At 38.0% G+C, this 18,385-nt stretch overlaps 1 protein-coding gene across 1 annotated transcript in view; it reads right to left on the bottom strand.

Moving 5' to 3' along the window:
* LOC128662332 (vitelline membrane outer layer protein 1) overlaps nucleotides 1–18,385 on the bottom strand; it is a 65,484-nt gene that overhangs the window by 46,709 nt on the left and 390 nt on the right. The window lies entirely within an intron of this gene.

The following is an 18,385-nucleotide window of genomic DNA, read 5'->3' as shown; positions in this document are numbered from 1 at the left end:
AAATATTGAAAAATATGTTAAAAGGACAGTCTAGGCCAAAATAAATTTTCATGATTCAGATAGAGCATTTCATTTTAAACAATTTTCCAATTTACTTTTATCACCAATTTTGCTTTGTTCTCTTGGTATTCTTAGTTGAAAGCTTAACCTAGGAGGTTCATATGCTAATTTCTTAGACCTTGAAGCCCACCTCTTTCAGATTGCATTTTAACAGTTTTTCACCACTAGAGGGTGTTAGTTCATGTATTTCATATAGATAACACTGTGCTTGTGCACGAGAAGTTATCTGGGAGCAGGCACTGATTGGCTAGACTGCAAGTCTCTCAAAAGAACTGAAAAAGGGGCAGTTTGCAGAGGCTTAGATACAAGATAATCACAGAGGTTAAAAGTATATTATTATAACTGTGTTGGTTATGCAAAACTGGGAAATGGGTAATAAAGGGATTATCTATCTTTTACAACAATAAAAATTCTGGTGTAGACTGTCCCTTTAAAGCCGACCTGGTTGGATCAGGGAGGTTGTTGGGGTGGCAAACTGAAAGGCAGAGGACAGATTGGCTCACTGCAGAATCATAGCTCTCAGCCCTTTCAGATATTGCAGGATTGTCATGTGTTGTGAGGGTCTGCTCTCTGTCCCTCCTGCAGACTTACCATCAGAACATTGGGCCTGCCCTGGCTTTGTCAACAGCATGCCCTGACCCAAACCAACTCTGCAAGACATACCTTGTCCCACCCAGTTCCCACCTGTGACCCTGTCCTTCGTACTGCAGGTACTTCCAATAAATTCTGGTGGGCCACCATCCACAAGTCCCCCTCACCTATCTGTCCCAGAAAGGTTCTGGGAAAGTCACTACATCACAGTTTATGAGAAACAGCATACCAGAGCATTTTTAGCATTTTTGCTATCACTCCATTTAAACAGAAATAGAGCCGTGTTTTTTTTAATTTTTTTTATTTACCTACCAAGATATCGATCTAGGCCCATCATATAAAAAAATCTTTAACTTTTTCCCAAACTTTGCGTTCCTCACTGAAATTGTTTACATACAACTTGTGTAATCATGACACGTATAAGTGTAAAAACTTCTCTGGGATCCTCTTTGTTCAGAAATAGCAGACATGTATTGCTTTGCCATTGGTGTTTGGTTATTAAAATGCCACTAATTGCTGTGTACCACATTTATATTTTTTCAGACAGTGAAGGTGTTCATGTAGCTTGTGAGGGTAATGGTAGCTTTAATGTAGAGATTACCCTCCCCCTGACACCTCCCACACCCTGATCCCTACCTGACCCCTCCCAAACAGCTCATTGGCTAATAAGAACAGCACTAGAGTTGGCCCTAAATCATAAAATGTGTAGGGGCAAAGCTAAATATCTTCACCTCTAATAGCCCTATGAAGAGCACTGGGCATGTAACAAACGCAATGCCTTGCAAATTCGTTGTAGTTGGTACTTCTGGGGTTTGGGGTGCTATAGTAATAAATAGGGATACATGACACCTTCGATCTAGATTGTAAGTTCTCACGGGAATAGGGCCCTCAATTCCCGCTGTATTTGTCTGTAAAATTTAGTCTTTTATTGTATTGTTTCTCCGTTGTACTTTTATCCATGTACCCATGGGCAGCGCAGCGGAATCTGTTGGCGCTTTATAAATAAAGAAAAATAATAATAATATATCTCCTTAGAACCAGCACTCAATGACACCCACAGCTCTATTAGTGGCTAGTGACACACCACATTGACAGGGGGAAACAAATGTATTTATTCTCAGCACCAGAAAATCCAATATCTAAAATATGCACCGTATTTCATTTTAAAATGTTCTCTTTCAGATGCAACAAGTAAAAACAAAACCTCAATGCCCTTTTTTTAAAAAACAAAAAAAATCTACAGTGAGTTTTTACAACAAAAGGCAACTCTGAACTTGAAAGCTGAACAATAGAGATATGTTCCAAAGACACAAGCATATCTAAATCTTTCAAAAAAGCATATTAGTATTTTAAAATGTAAATATCGTTACTATGCTCAAATGAAAAGCTCTCCAAAGGAAAAAGTAGCCAGTGAAGACACGTGATAAGCTACCATTGACCACTATCAGTTATATGACATCCTGGACGGAATATTAAAAAAAAGCTCTAGAGTCATTTTGCCAAATGTAGCTTTAGAAGTGTAAACAGCAGAGAAATTGAACTGATAAAGAATGTATTAAAATGTGAACATGAAGTTGATTTAATAATGAATACATTTAACATGTGGGCCAAAGGTTTGAAGAGTGACTAAAAAGACAAAAAGAATACTGTTTGGGATTATTAAACTTCCTTCCTAGAAGTGCATTTACACAAGATCTACCGTTTAAATGCTGCACACAGTTCAAAATACTGCAAGGTTCTATGGTAAAATTATAGATACATTAAACTGCTGGGTACAACTACAGTAGCAGGATAACCACACTATTGTGTTTCCTCTTGTGCCTGCAGCTGCCCTCAAAGCTATGTTAACACTTCACATGTGCAGCTTAGTGAAGCTCTGCATCTTCACACTGTGCGCCGCCACCACCATCTTGGAATTTAAAGGGACATTAAACACTTTGAGATGGTAATATAAAATGGAAAATTGTATATATTAAACTCTGCAATATACTTTAATGATTTCTTTTGTCCCCTTTTCCTGTAATTTCAATCTGAAATTGTGAGCTTTTCAGTTCTTGTTAGAAGTGGAAGTGCAGAACAATGTTATATTCAACACAGCCATTGGATGCACACTCTAGTGACCTATGTATAACTGTCCCTAATTGGCCACAGCAGAGAAGGTAACGTAAGCAACTCCCATTGTTTTATAGACACTAAGGGGCCTATTTATCAAAGCGTTAACTGAAAATACACTTGAATTCTGCATCGTATTTGTCGCGAGATTGATCTGTCGTAGTTATCAAAGCGTCAAGATCAGCATATGTTGAAATTTGTGACGTAATATATGATCCCGCGATCTCAATCCGACGCAGATCTATGCTTGTGTTATTCGAGTTGGAAACAGTGGTATTCAAGCAGAATTCTGTTAATTCGCCCTCCTAATCGACACTATTTGAACCTCTAAATTATCAAAAATTCTACATTTACGATTGCGTCTATTTTGACTCAGCGTACCTAGTTTTCAATCCGCCACCATTGAGGTTGCAGATGCCATAGAACTTAATGGGAGTCTGAATACACAGAAAGCTTATGTTCGATGTTGCAAGAGAATGAAGCATATTATATAATAAAAGTAAACTAGAAACTTTATTAAAATTGTATACCCTTTCTAAATCAAACAATATTATTGCTCCACATTTTGGTGCACTAGTAGATATAGGGATAAAAATGAAAAATACATTACTACTGTATTATGTTACAACTTTGTCTCTCATTACAAAGCAAGGGGACAATATTATTTCTCCAAATTTGCTGCAAAGTTTCCCCCAAACTTGTTGCACTAATAGATATAGAGATAAAAATGAAATAAATACACAACATAATATAGCTAACTTCCTTTTTATTTTTGGAAAAATCTATGTGTACCATGTTTAAGCTATGTAATACAAGTCCCACTCTCCACTTCGCGCCAAATTTGACTCAACACTTTTCACACCAATTATGACGCAAAATCCTAAACAACCCACACACTAGTGAATTTTTCAACCACTTTTGATTGGAATATGCATAATCACATGATTTATGACATCAGCCAATCTGATTCAAATATCCTCTATAATAAAAGGCCAGGTATGTTTGTCAGATGCAGTCATGCGCAGTAGAGACTGCGTGAGGACAAACATACCTGGCCTTTAGGATTAACATCAGAGCAGGTGAAAGCGGCCATTGTGGGAGGCGTGGTCATGAGCGTGGTCGAGTGGAGCGGGCGTGGTCAGGGATGTGGCTGACGGGAGTGCCGTGATTGGGGCATGACTGGGTGTGGATGGGGTGTGACAGGGCATGGGTGGGCGTGGTTGGGTGGGAGTGGGCGTGGTCTGAGAGCACAAAAGAGGGGGGGAAGATAGAGAGAGCAAAAGAGAGGGGGAAGAGAGAGCAAAAGAGAGGGGGAAAGATAGCAAAAGAGAGGGAGAGAGAGCAAAAGAGGGGGGAGAGAGAGAGAGCAAAAGATGGGAGAGAGTGCAAAAAAGAGGGGAGAGAGAGCAAAAGAGAGGGGGGACAAAAAGAGAGCAAAAGAGAGGGGGAGAGAGTAAGAGAGCAAAAGAGAGGGGAAAGAGAAAGAGAACAAAAGAGAGGGGGAGAAAGAGCTAAAGAGAGGGGAGAGAGAGCAAAAGATAGAGGAGAGAAAGAGCAAAAGATAGAGGAGAGAAAGAGCAAAAGAGAGAGAGGAGAGAAAGAGCAAAAGAGAGAGGGGAGAGAGAGCAAAAGAGAGGGGAGAGAGACAAAAGAGAGGGGAGTGAGAGCAAAAGAGAGGGGGAGAGAGCAAAAGAGAGAGGGAGAAAGAGCAAAAGAGAGGGGAGAGAGAGCAAAAGAGAGGGGAGAGAGAGCAAAAGAGAGAGGGAGAGAGAGAAAAAGAGAGGGGGGAAAGAGCAAAAGAGAGGGGGAGAGAGCAAAAGAGAGGGGGGAGAGAGAGAGCAAAAGAGAGGGGAGAGAGCAAAAGAGGGGGGAGAGAGAGCAAAAGAGAAGGGGAGAGAGCAAAAGAGAGGGGAGAGAGAGCAAAAGAGAGGGGGAGAGAGAGCAAAAGAGAGGGAGGGAGAGCAAGGGGTGGGGCCGCTGTACTACAAAAAATGGCCTGTGTGTACAGGCTTTATTACTAGTACATTATAAACTATAACTAACGGATCAAATTGCTCGATACTTGTGTCATTGATCACTCATCAGAACTTGTAAGTGCCGTTTGTTATATTGTGTATTGTTACATTGTGTATTATACTTTGAAAGTATGTATATGTGAAATTAGTATTAAAGATAAACATTGATGCTGACATTAGGACACAGTGTAATATTTTAGACAAGGATTTTAAAATTCAAATTGATGTTAGCGCGGCAGAATCTGTTGGCGCTCTATAAATAACCGATAATAATAATAATTCAATATAATCTTAAGATGATAACTCAAAGGGATAGCCCACCTAACATTAAACTGTCATGATTCCGATACAGCAGAAATTAAAAACACCTCTTTACTGTCATGCTATTTTCAGTGTATTTTTTCCTTCTCTTGAATTTCTTTTTCAGTAAGAAATATCATCATATATGCCAGCCCATTTTATAACACCTGTGTAGGGGTGTTTTTTAAAACTAGATTGCAATCAGGAGGGGTTATACAGGTGCAGAGAGAAAACTGCCCCAGCTCTTAAAATATCCATTGATTGCAAATAAATACATATGATATCCTGATTACATGTTATATTCGCAATTATTCCTGCTCAGAATAATAATACATTTACAATATATACATATAGTGGTATAAATTAACCAGATATATGACAGACAACATTGTTTAGAACAAAAAAAGGAACTTAGGGACATGTAAATATGTTTGCAAAAGATTTCAGACATAACACACACACACACACACACACACACACACACACACACACATATATATATATATATATATATATATATATATATATATATACACAAGTATGTGCAAAGATATATGTACAAATTCTAGCATTAATAATCATTTACAAGCATATCATGACTTCTAGAAATACAAATACACATTAATTTATGTGAAAGTATCATAATCATATAACAAATGAATATAAAAATAACTTCCTATGAGATATTGTTTGATGAGGTATAAATGTAGCTATTTCTTGGACAATAACAGATGAAAAATAAAAGACTAGCTTTAGAGAAATGTGCTTGTTCATGGACAGTAATCAAATGGTATAAAGTTTGGAAAAACCAGAATAACCGTGACATCGATGACTGTGCGTGTTTTTGATGGTTATTTTGATAAATAAGGGGATCGTATGTGGATCCGCGGCAGCGATGTCTGGTGAGCGTATTGACGCCGACAAATGCACTGAGATTGATGCTTTGATAAATATGCCCCTAAAACTTTACACTTATTTTGTCACTATTTAAATAGCTAATGAAACTTAAGAAATACATCTACATGTTATTCTCAAACTAATTTTTTCTTTGAATTCATCATTCTATCTAGCATTTATTTAGTGTTTAATGTCCCTTTAAGTATTCTTGTGCCCAGTGACAGAAGCTCTGCATCTTCACACTGCACGCCACCACCGCCATCTTGGAATTTAAGTATTCTTGTACCCAGTGACAGAAGCTGTGCATATTCACAGATCAGTGATATTGCCATGCACTTCAGTTTAGTAATCACAATACACAGCAGGAGCTGTATATTTTTGCAATGGTTGCATTTCTCTGTATTATTCCAGAGGGCTTTTTATATTTGTAATATAAATTAAACAATGTAAAAAATGCAAAAATGTAACTCTAATAAATGTAAGCATTTTTAAAGTGTAAAGCACAGCCGTCAGGAAGTCAGTAATGCTTCAGGAAGCTACAATATATGTGTATCAAGATGGTGCCCAGTATAAAGATGCAGAGCTTTACCAAATGGCTTCTGTAATGGGTATGGTTGCCAGCTGTGCTCCATAAAAATAATGGACCACTTATGAGTGTAAGGGAGAATCCTCGCAAATGCTCAACCTTAGACCACACCCTTGATCCTACCATGTATATTTTTCACAGCTGTGCAGTCATTTTATCCCCTTTGTTGCCAGTAACATACACTCCAATAGTTTCACATTTTTGAATACTAGTAACACACATACATAGTAGTGATTTGGTCCCTTGATGATCCTACCTATGCTACCAGTAATACATATAATAGAAAGTGCACAGTGTCACTATGGGACTTTAAAAATACTGGAAATTTAATTGTCCTTTATTTTTGTATAGATTTTACTGGACAGCCTGCTAAAATACTGTCTGGATGAATACTGGACACCTGGCAACCCTAGTAATAGGTTATAATAAGAGAAGGGATTTAAAGAGAGCTTCATGTACAGGAGTTTAACCAATAGTATGGTCATTTATAACCATTCTCTTTCTGTTTTTCTCAACAGTTTAATGTCTGTGGCTGCCACACAGCATATTTCCAAAACAAAGAATTCCCCCTGTCCTCAGGTCTAGGGTGTCAGGGAAATATAGTGGGTGTGGTCTAGCAGATCTTTGGGTAGAATGTTTGTAAATTATTGGGCACGTTTTCGCCAGGCACATTTGTAGGGTTTAAGCATCTCTAGATGTTGTTAGGGCAGGTACAGGTTTAAAAACCTGTTTGAAACATAATTAGATTCTGAGATTAAAGTGCATGGAAACACTACTTTCTATGTCACAAATCAAATACAAATAGAAAACAATAATGTGCACTGTCACAATAGCATTTACGAAGTGAACATTTTCTAAGTGAGGCATTAATGTAAAAATTATACAAGAATTTAACAAGGATTGGCCAAGGGGCAAGACAAAAGGGAAGTACTCTTGTTAGTTTGTGTTTTATGTATCTCATTGTTTCCATTTTTGCAAAATGTTTCATATCATCATGCTCCTCTTTGCTACCTTTTTGTCTGTTTAATAAACTATACATTTTATTTACTCCTTTTTCCTCACCACCTGCTACATTCATCAGCCCATTCCTTTTATCCACACCTCACTTCTGCTCTCATGAACTTCATATATTGCTAAACTCTCTCTTCTCCCTGTTCCACATTTAAAAGACACTCTCAATACTGCAAATCTGTATCTTATCTTATGTCACTCTCCCTCTTACTCATACTCACTGCTGGTGATATATCCCCTAATCCTGGTCCCCCACAACTTAATAAATTTGTCCACCCATGTATGCCTTACTTTCGACCTAAACACCACAACTCTTACCTTATACAAGTTCCTCTTGTAGCTAAAACAAACACCCCATTCACTTGTGCGCTCTGGAACTCTTGCTCTGTGTGCAACAAAACTAACTTCTATCCATGACCTCTTCATATCCCACTCCCTCAACCTTCTGGCTCTCACAGAAATCTGGCTCTCTTCCTCAGACACAGCTTTCCCTGCTGCACTGTCACATGGGGGTCTACACTTCAGCCATTCCCCGAGGCCCGGAAACAGGTAAGGAGGTGGCATAGGTATTTTACTTTCCTCTCATTGCACCTTTCAACAAATACAACCCATCTCCTCCCTCACATTTTCTTCCTTCAAAACCCACATGATTCGCTTATTCTCTCCCCCTGGCTCCTCAACTAAATTTATTGATCATTTTGCATCCCTGCTACCTTATTTACTCTCCTCAGACATCCCTGCCCTCATACTTGGGGATTTCAATCTCCCTGTTAACAATCCCGCTGCCCCTGCTGCAAAAAAACTACTCCAGCTCACTTCCTCTTACGGTCTGTTACTATGGTCTGACTCTCCCACTCACAAATATGGACGCTCCCTTGATCTGATTTTCAGCTATCAATGCACTCTCTCAAACTTCACAAATTCCCACTTTCCTCTTTCTGACCATCATTTCTTAACTTGTAATATCACAGCACTTTCTACTGCCCTCCCTCCTTCTAGCCCTCACACCAAATTCCACAGGAGTGTTAAGTCACTTGATCGGCAACATCTTTCAAACTGTCTAAAACATTTGCTTTCTTCCATCTCCTACTTTTCCTGCCCTGGACAATCTATCTGTCACTATAATTCCACTCTTACAGTGGTCCTTGACAATTTTGCACATTCTACCATAGCTAAAAAGTCACATAGTCATTCTCAGCCCTGGCATACTCCTATGACACGCTACCTACGTAGATGTTCCTGCACTGCTGAGCAACATTGGAGAAAATCCCATTGTTCAGCTGACTTCCTTCATTACAAGTTCATCCTAAACTCCTACTATTCTGCCCTTAACTTCTCCAATCAGGACTACTTCTCTACTCTTATCTCTACTCTTTCTTCAAACCCAAAACGTCTGTTCTCCACTTTTAACACCCTTCTCCACCCACCCTTACCTCCTATTTCCACTTCTCTCTGAGCTCAAGATTTTGCCAAACACTTCACCAACAAAAAAGACTCAATCATAAACTATATCAACTCCCAACACACTACCAGTCTCCTACCCCCTCAACCAATAACCAATGTCCAAAACCGGCAAAGCCACAGACTCAGCTTTTTTGCTCCCAGTACTGAGGAAGAAGTTTCTGCCCTTATATCCTCCTCTCATCTCACTACCTGTCCCCTTGATCCCATCCCCTCACAATTACTGCTCTCCATCTCCCTCTCTCCTATTCTTACTCCTATCCTCACACATATTTTTAATCTCTCCCTCAGCACTGGTATATTTTCCTCATTCCTTAAACATGCACTAATTACACCTATCCTCAAAAAATCTTCAGTTGATCCATCATCCCCATCCAACTTTAGCCCTATTTTCCTACTCCCTCTCACTTCAAAACTTCTGGAAAGGCTCATATATACATGTTTCTCACATTGCCTCACATTAAACTCCCTCCTTGATCCATTGCAATCTGGATTTCGCCCATAATACTCCACAGAAACTGCAATCATTAAAGTTACTAATGACCTAATTACAGCAAAATCTAAAGGTCCCTTTTCTTTGTTAATCCTTCTTTATCTGTCTGCAGCCTTTGGCAGGGTTGACCACACTATCTTGCTCCAAACCCTCCAATCCTTCTGCATCTGTGACACAGCTCTCTTGTGGCTCTCCTCTTACCTGTCTAACCGGACCTTTAGTGTTACCTTCCCTGGCACATCCTCTGACCATTTTCCAATTTTTGTTGAGGTACCACAAGGCTCTGTACCCTTCTCTTCTCAATTTATACATCATCCTTAGGTTTCTTTATACCGTCCCATGGGTTTAAATACCATTTGTATGCTAATGATACCCAAATCTACATCTTTGCAGCAGCCCTATCCCCTTCCTTACTAATTCGTGTCACTAACTGTCTTTCTAATATTTCATCCTGGATGTCCTCTCACTACCTTAAGCTAAATCTCTCAAAAACTGAGCTCCTTATTTTCCCCCATTCTTCCAAAATCCCTACCCCACAACTTTCTCTAACTGTTGATAGATGTCTTGGGGTCAAATGTGACTCAGATCTCTCTTGCACTTCCCATAGCCAGTCTTTGGCCAATTCTTGCCGCCTCCACCTTAAAAATCCACTTTCTAATCATTTCCCGCCTTGACTATTGCAACTCCATCCACTCTGGCCTCCCTAGCTGCCTTCTATCTCCCTTGCAATCCATAATAAATGCTTCTGCCAGACTGATCTTCCTTACACGTCACTCCCATCTGCTGCAACTCTCTGCCAATTCCTTCACTGGCTAACCTCCAGAATAAAACATCAAATCCTTACTCTAAATTTTAAAGCTCTCAATGACACTACTCCACCCTATGAGGCCGGATCAGGTCTGACAGACATCGCTGAATGCGGAGAGCAATACGCTCTCCGTATTCAGCATTGCACCAGCAGCTCACAATAGCTGCTGGTGCAACGCCGTCCCCTGCAGACTCGCGGCCAATGGTCCGCCAGCAGGGAGGTGTCAATCAACCTGATCGTACTCGATCAGGTTGAATTGTGGCGATTCCTGTCCGCCTGCTCAGAGCAGGCAGACAGGGTTATGGAGCAGCGGTCTTTAGACCGCTGCTTCATAACTGCTGTTTCTGGCGAGTCTGAAGACTCGCCAGAAACACGGGCCCTCAAGCTCCATACGGAGCTTGATAAATGGGCCTCTATATCTCCGACCTAGTCTCCAGATAATTGCCCTCTTGTTCCCTTTACTCTGCTCATGACTTCCTTCTCTCCTCCTCTCTTGTTACCTCCTCACATTCCTGTCTACCAACCTTTTCCAGACTGGCTCCAATTTTGTGGAATTCTCTGCCTTGCTCTAAACGACTCTCCCCTAGTTTTCAAACTTTCAAGCACTCCTTAAAGACTCTACTGTTTAGGGATGCATATAATATACACTACGATTTTCCTATTTTAGTTCCTCTCCTCCTTTAGCTATCCCCTTGAACACCCTTAGCATGTAAGCCTACGAGTCTAGCTGCTTTGTAGAACAATTTCATAATAGAAGATTTTCAACAGTGAAACTCTTGGCAGGGCCCTCTATTCCTTTGTCTCTTATAACTGTCACCTTTTTTATTAGACCCATGTCCTTAGCACTGTGGAACCTGTTGGTGCACTACAAATAACTGATAATAATAATGTGACTCAGTAAAAAAGTAATTGATTGTAATTAGCACATTAACCACAAGGGGTCATAGTATGTTATGTTTTAGTTTCATTTTCCAACTGTTGCATCTTTTAGAATAATGTATTTGCAGTTTACAATAAATCATAATAAAAGCTTTTTACCTAAATATATAGAATATTCAACTGTTTCCTAAAGTGCCCTAAAGTTAACAGCTCTTTTGCAAATAAAATAAACAAATTACCCTCTAACATTACAACCCCCCAAACCCCCAAAATAAAAATAAAAACCTAACTAAAAAAAACCCTAATCTACCCATTGCCCCAAAAAGAGCATTTTTATGGGCATTGCCCTTAAAGGGGCATTCAGCTCTTTTATAACCCATAATAAAAAAAAGCCCTAATCTTAAAAAAAAAAAAAAACACCCCGCAAAAAAAAAAAGAAACCTTACACTAACCCCAAAATTGGTACTCACCATAGATGAAGTGCGGCGATCCATCTTCATCATAACGGTGAAAAGTCTTCATCCAGACGGCTTCATCTTCATCCATCGCGGGACCATCTTCTTCAATCTCCATCCTGGCCACGGGTCCATCTTCTATCTTCATCCCAGTGGTGGAGGCGGAGTCGCAGAGGTCATCGGCGACACAGAGATCCTCTTCATGTGGTCTCAAGTCGTACACTAAAGATTGAATGCGTTACCCCTTTTATATGAGGGTACCCTTGCATTCCAATTGGCTGAAATTTTCAAATCAGCCAATAGGATAAAAGCTGTTTAGATCCTATTGGCTCATTTGACTTTGATTCTTCAAAGTGAAATCAGCCAATAGGATGTAAGCAGCTTTCATCCTATTGGCTGATTTGAAATTTTCAGCCAATAGGAATACAAGGGTACCCCTATATAAAAGGGAAAACTTGCATTTAATCCTTAGTGTGCGGCAGGTAATCGGATGAAGAGGACCTCCGTGTTGCCTGGATGAGGACCAATCGTGCAGAAGTCCTTGTCAGAGCACCCGCCGCCACCGAGATGAAGATAGAAGATGGTCCCACGATGGATGAAGATGGAGCCGCCTGGATGAAGACCTTTCGCCGCCCGGAAGAAGATGTATCGCCAGACTTCATCAATGGTGAGTACCTATTTTGGGGTTAGTATTAAAAATAGATGAGGGCTTTTGTAATTTTTCATGGGCTAAAAAAGAGCTGAATGCCCTTTTAGGCAATGCCCGTGCAAATGCAGTTTTTGGGGCAATGGGTAGATAAGGTTTTTTTTAGTTAGTATTTTTTTATTTTGGGAGATTGGGGCGGGGTGGAGGGTTGTAATGTTAGGGGGTAATTTGTTTATTTCATTTGCAAAGAGCTTTTAACTTTAAGGCAATGCCCTACAAAAGGCTCATTTAAGTGCTATTGGTAGTTTATTGATAGATTAGGGTTTTTTATTTTAAGGTGGGTTTTTATTTTAAACGGGTGTATTAGAATGTGGAATTACTTTTTTATTTTGGATAATTTCGTTTGTTATTTTTTGTAATGTTAGGTTTTTTTATTTTTTGTAATTTTTTTATTTTTTGTAATATTATTTTTTTTATTTTCTCTAATGTTAGTTTTTTATTTTCTCTAATGTTAGTTTTTTATTTTCTGTAATGGTAGTTTTTTTTTTTAGTAATTTAGGTTTTTTATTTTTTGTAAGTTGTTATTATTTCTTAAGGTAGTTAGTATCTTTTCAGTTTTATTTCATTGTATTTTAATTGGGGTTAAGTTATGGGGTGTTAGGTTTGGGGGCTTAGTTATTAGTTTAATACTTTACTTTGTGGGGATTTAGCGGTTTAGGAGTTAATAGGTTAATTAGATATTTTGCTTTGTGGGGGTTGGCAGTTCAGGAGTTAATAGTTTAATTAGATACATTGCTTTGTGGGGTTTGGCGGCTTAGGAGTTAATAGCTTAATTAGATACTTTACTTTGTGGGGGTTGGCGGTTTAGGAGTTAATAGGTTAATTACATACTTTGTGTTGTTGGGGTTGGTGGTTTAGGGGTTAATAGGTTATTAGATACTTTGCATTGTGGGGGGAAGGCAGATTAGGGTTTAATAGTTTTATTAGGTGTTTGCGTTGTGAGGGGATAATGGATTAGGGGTTAATAACTTTTATTAGACATTGCCATGTGGGGTTTGGCGGTTTAGGGGGGTGGATATTGCGCATGCATTAGGTGTTTGATAAGGCTTCCAGGGAATGACAGTGCTTTTTTTACTATGCACAAAGCTTGCTGCGCCTGCCTATGTGTGACGAGCAGAAAATGGAGTAAAATATCTCAATTCTGCGCACGTATGTCCTTGCGCTGGATATGTGATACCGACTGGCGACACCAGTTTTATGTTAGTTTATGGGAGTAAAAACTGCACCCAACGTGTAAAATATATGCGCGTAACTTGTCTGCTGCGCCGGGTACGTGATCGATTGATATGACTACGAATTGCTGATGCTGGGCTTTGGGCCAGTCGCCAAATATATGAGCGTGCCCCAAGTGTCTTCCCTGGAGCAAAGTTCATACAAAATGTAATACAATTTGATCTCCATTCCTTATAGTCTATACAGTATAACAGAGAGGTAAAACCTTAAAGCATATAAAATAGTAGAAATTCACATAGTAAGCAGTCATTTTACCCCATGGCTGCCGGTAACAAACACATCAGTCATTGAACACATCAGCTGCTGCACCATGCATAAACAGTAGTGATTTGACCCCCTTGTCTGTTTATCATTTCTTTATGCTCCTTATTTGTAATGCATTGAGGCACAGGAGGCATTTTACATTAAACTAAAATTAATTTGTGTCCAGTATTTTTGTGAAAATGTTACTAGACAGCTTGATAAAAATACTGCACTGTATGGTTGGAAACCTGGCAACCCTAGAGGGCACACACTGCCCAATTTTCACAGCTATTTTGGTGAATAACGATACAACAATAAAACATAAAATAATGTATTGCTAGATAGAATGATGCATTCAAGGCAAACATTAACCGATGAATATTGTATTTTTTTTTTTTAAATTATATTAGTAGTTTAAATATTTAGAAAAAAAATAGTGTAAAATGTATTTCCTTAAAATATGTTAAATATTAAATTAAATCTAGTAAAAATGTGTTGCGCATGAGTGAAAGGGGTTGCTCTTTGTGTGCGTTGGAAGTATCACTCATATTACAAGTTAAAAGTAAATGCGATCACTTGAGCACAATGGATAGTGCAACGTCAGAGCTCTGGTTAACTGTTACGCACAACTAAAAAGTTGCACAAAACACAAAAAAATACAAAAATACACGTAAAAGTACAGTTACACTCATATTAACACGGTCTAATAAAATTTATTTTAAAAAGATATTGCATTAAAAACTTATAAGGGCTCGAAAATATGAAGTCTCATGTGTTAGAAAAAAAACGCAAAGAGCTTTAACATAGAGATAAATATGTACACGTCTAAATATGTATATATATACACTACAGAAAAAATAAGAAAAAAAAGTTAATTTTTTTTTTCATAAAAGGGGTTTATAGGTACTGGGAGACCGCTGCCAGTACCTAAGATAGTGGCAATAGTTAGAGGGGGAAGGTTTAGAGAACTGTTTGCAGGGGTATCAGGAAGGTTAGAGGATTAGGGGGATCCTACATTGCAGAAAAATAAAGAGATAGAGCTATAGGTATAGAGGGATAGGGATAGGTATAGAGGGATAGGAATAGAGATAGAGGGATAGGAATAGAGGGAAAGGGATAGATGGATATAGGGATAGATGGATAGAGGGATAGGGATAGAAAGATAGGGATATAGATAGAGGGATATAGATAGAGATAGAGGTATAGGGAATGATGGATATAGGGATAGAGATAGAGGGATAGATGGATATAGGGATAGATAGATAGATAGATAGATAGATAGATAGATAGATAGATAGATAGATAGATTGATAGATAGAGGGATAGGGATAGAGGGATAGATGGATAGAGGGATAGGGATAGAGAGATAGAAGGATAGAGGGATAAAAGGATAAAGGGAGAGGGATAGAGGGATAGGGATAGATGGATAGAAGGATAGGGATTGAGGGATAGGGATAGATGGATAGAGGGATAGGGATAGATGTATAGAAGGATAGGGACAGATGTATAGAGGGATAGGGATAGATGGATAGGGATAGAGGGATATGGATAGAGGGATATAAGGATATAGGGATTGGGATAGAGGAATAGATGGATAGAGGGATAGGGATAGATAGATAGAGATAGATTGATTGATAGAGATAGAGGGATAGGGGATAGAGGGATAGATTGATAGAGGGATAGGGATAGAGATAGAGGGATATGGATAGAGGGATAGAGATAGAGGGATCAATGGATAGATGGATAGAGATAGAGGGATTAAGAGATAGAGGGATAGGGATAGAGGGACAGAGATAGAGGGATAGAGATTGAGGGATAGGGTTAGAGGAATAGAGATAGAGGGATAGGGATAGAGGGATAGAGATAGAGGGATAGGGATAGATGGATAAAGGGATAGAGATAGAGGGATAGGGATAGAGGGATAGAAATAGAGGGATAGATGAATAAAGGGATAGAGATGAAGGGATAGTGATACAGGAAAGGGATAGATAGATAGATAGATAGATAGATAGATAGATAGAGGGATAGGTATATTTCTTTCCTTAAAACATTTAACACTAGTCCTATATTATAAAAGGCCAAGTATGTTTGTCCGATGCAGTCATGCAGACTGCACAAGGACAAACATACCTTGCTTTAACCGCAGGCGTGAGATAGTTTCAGGAAGCTCCAGGCATCTGTCGCATATTGAGCTGGAGCACAATATTTGCTCCGCCTGCATATAATGGCAGATTTTTTATCAATACAGACGGTGAGGAATAAAGATAACGATAGAGGGATAGATGGATAGAGATAGAGGAATAGGGATAGAGATAGAGGGATAAATTGATAAATAGATAGAGGGATAGACATAGAGGGATAGGGCTAGAGATAGAGGAATAGAGGGATAGGGCTAGCGATAGATGGATAGAGGGACAGATGAATAGAGGGATAGGGATAGAGATAGAGGGATAGATTTATAGAGGGATAGGTATATTTCTTTCCTTAAACATTTTGGCCCGTGTACATGGGATTTAACACTAGTATATACATATATAAATAAGTGCATTGGAGCCCTTTGCAGTCAAGTAGCTAAAAACATGTTTACTCAATATTGTCAGGACAATTGTCCAGTATAATTCACCATTTTGATATTGCATATTAATCACATATGTCTGTGCTATAAAATATAGGGGTACAATTGATCATGTGTATTTACGTATATATTCAGGTACACATACAGATATATTATTTATATTCAAAGTTTTATTATTGAATTAGGTATTCTGGTTTGCCCTTTATAGTCACAAATATTTTTGTTTGGTAATTCCTGTTAACCTGGTCTTATCTGTCGACAATAACACTGGGTCAGGAATTTGGTAATAATATCATTTTCTTATGGTTTGCCAGGGTTATTAGTTTACCTGATTCTTGCCAGCTATGCTGAGAATTTAAATAACAAAAGTTTCTGTTTCTCTATTATACACACAAGCTACTGCAAATAAAATAATTTAGTGATTGTTTTAATTAGTTTTAACCTGATAATCATTAAATCATTGTAATGATGTTTGCTTATTGATTTGCTTTATTCAAATATTGCTTATTATTTCCAATAATTCTTTTAATAAACTAAGTTGGTTTATTGATCTGGTCTCAGTTTAATTAATAGACAAATCAGAACTAAAAGGATTCAGCATTTATATCTATTATCCTTTGCAAATGATATAATTCAGAGTGTTATTAAATTGCACACATTGCCCCTGCAAAGTTGGTAACCGCTATTATATATATATGAGTTACATTATCAGAATGATATAGAGGTTACATCATATTTATTGTGTCTAAACACATAATACACTTTGCGGGTACACTACTGAAATAATAATAAAAATAATAATAAGGATAATATTCACAACAATATACATTTTTAAGAAAGTGTAAAATTATGTAATTACTGTAAATATTTTGCATTCCAATGTTCTTTACATAGGGGAATGTGTTCTAAGTATTTTTAAATAGATATTCTACATATATCTTTATATAACTACACCTATATACATAGATATTTATTTTACCAACAAAAAACCCATCATATATATATAGGAATATTTATATAAGAATAATAATACAAAATAATAATACAGCATATTCTGCTATATAAAGAAAATTGGAATGTGAAATATTCATATTTAAATTCGGATTAGTGCACTTAAGTAAACACGATCGTGTTTGCACACGACTTAGGTATTTCTCCACTTTTCACGCTTCATTGAAGACTATGGGGGAATACGTTAACACGCTGTGATAATAGAAGTTTGGCTTTTTGCGTGCGTCTGATTATTGCTTGTGCGAAAATGTTTTACTTTCAACTAGTAATAAGTGCGCTACCCGACATACGCAAAAAGCTTACTACTGATGGAGTTAACGTGCAAGCAGGAGCGTTAATTTGCTCACCACTTGTACTCTAGTCCTCAATGTGCAACATTCTGCACAGTGACTGTTTGATCAGTGTAGGGTTTCATGTATATCTGTCCCTTATTGGTCACAGACAAGATAAACATACTAAGAACTTTTCAGTGGAGAATTTGCTAACAAAATGAAAGCCTTATATACTCATTTTATTTTGCATGCAGTTGTTTTGCCACACAGTGCTATTTGAACATGAAATTAGAAATGGAACTTCCATGATTCAGACAGAACATGCCATTTTAAATAATTTTACTTCTATAGTTAAATTTACTTTGTTTTTTTGTATCCTTTGTTGAAGAGCATACCTAAGTATACTCAGAGGTGTACATATATCCTGAGCACTTTATGGCAGCAGTGTTTGCAAAATTATTTTAACAAGTTTATACATTATTGCCAGCAGTGTTCTCTGCAGTGCTCACCATTGTATAACTAAGTTGAAAATATTGTTGTAAACTATACTGCCATATAGTGCATGGGTACCAATAGAACAAAGTAAATTTCATAATAGAAGTAAGTTGGAAAATTTTAAATCAGATGCTCTATTTAAATCATGAAAATTTAGTTTGATTTTGTGTGTCCCATATATA

The sequence above is a fragment of the Bombina bombina genome, chromosome 6 (genome assembly GCF_027579735.1).
Source record: "Bombina bombina isolate aBomBom1 chromosome 6, aBomBom1.pri, whole genome shotgun sequence".
NCBI lineage: Eukaryota > Metazoa > Chordata > Amphibia > Anura > Bombinatoridae > Bombina > Bombina bombina.
The sequence above is the reverse complement of the archived record's forward strand: the minus strand, read 5'-3'. Positions and strand labels throughout refer to the sequence as shown.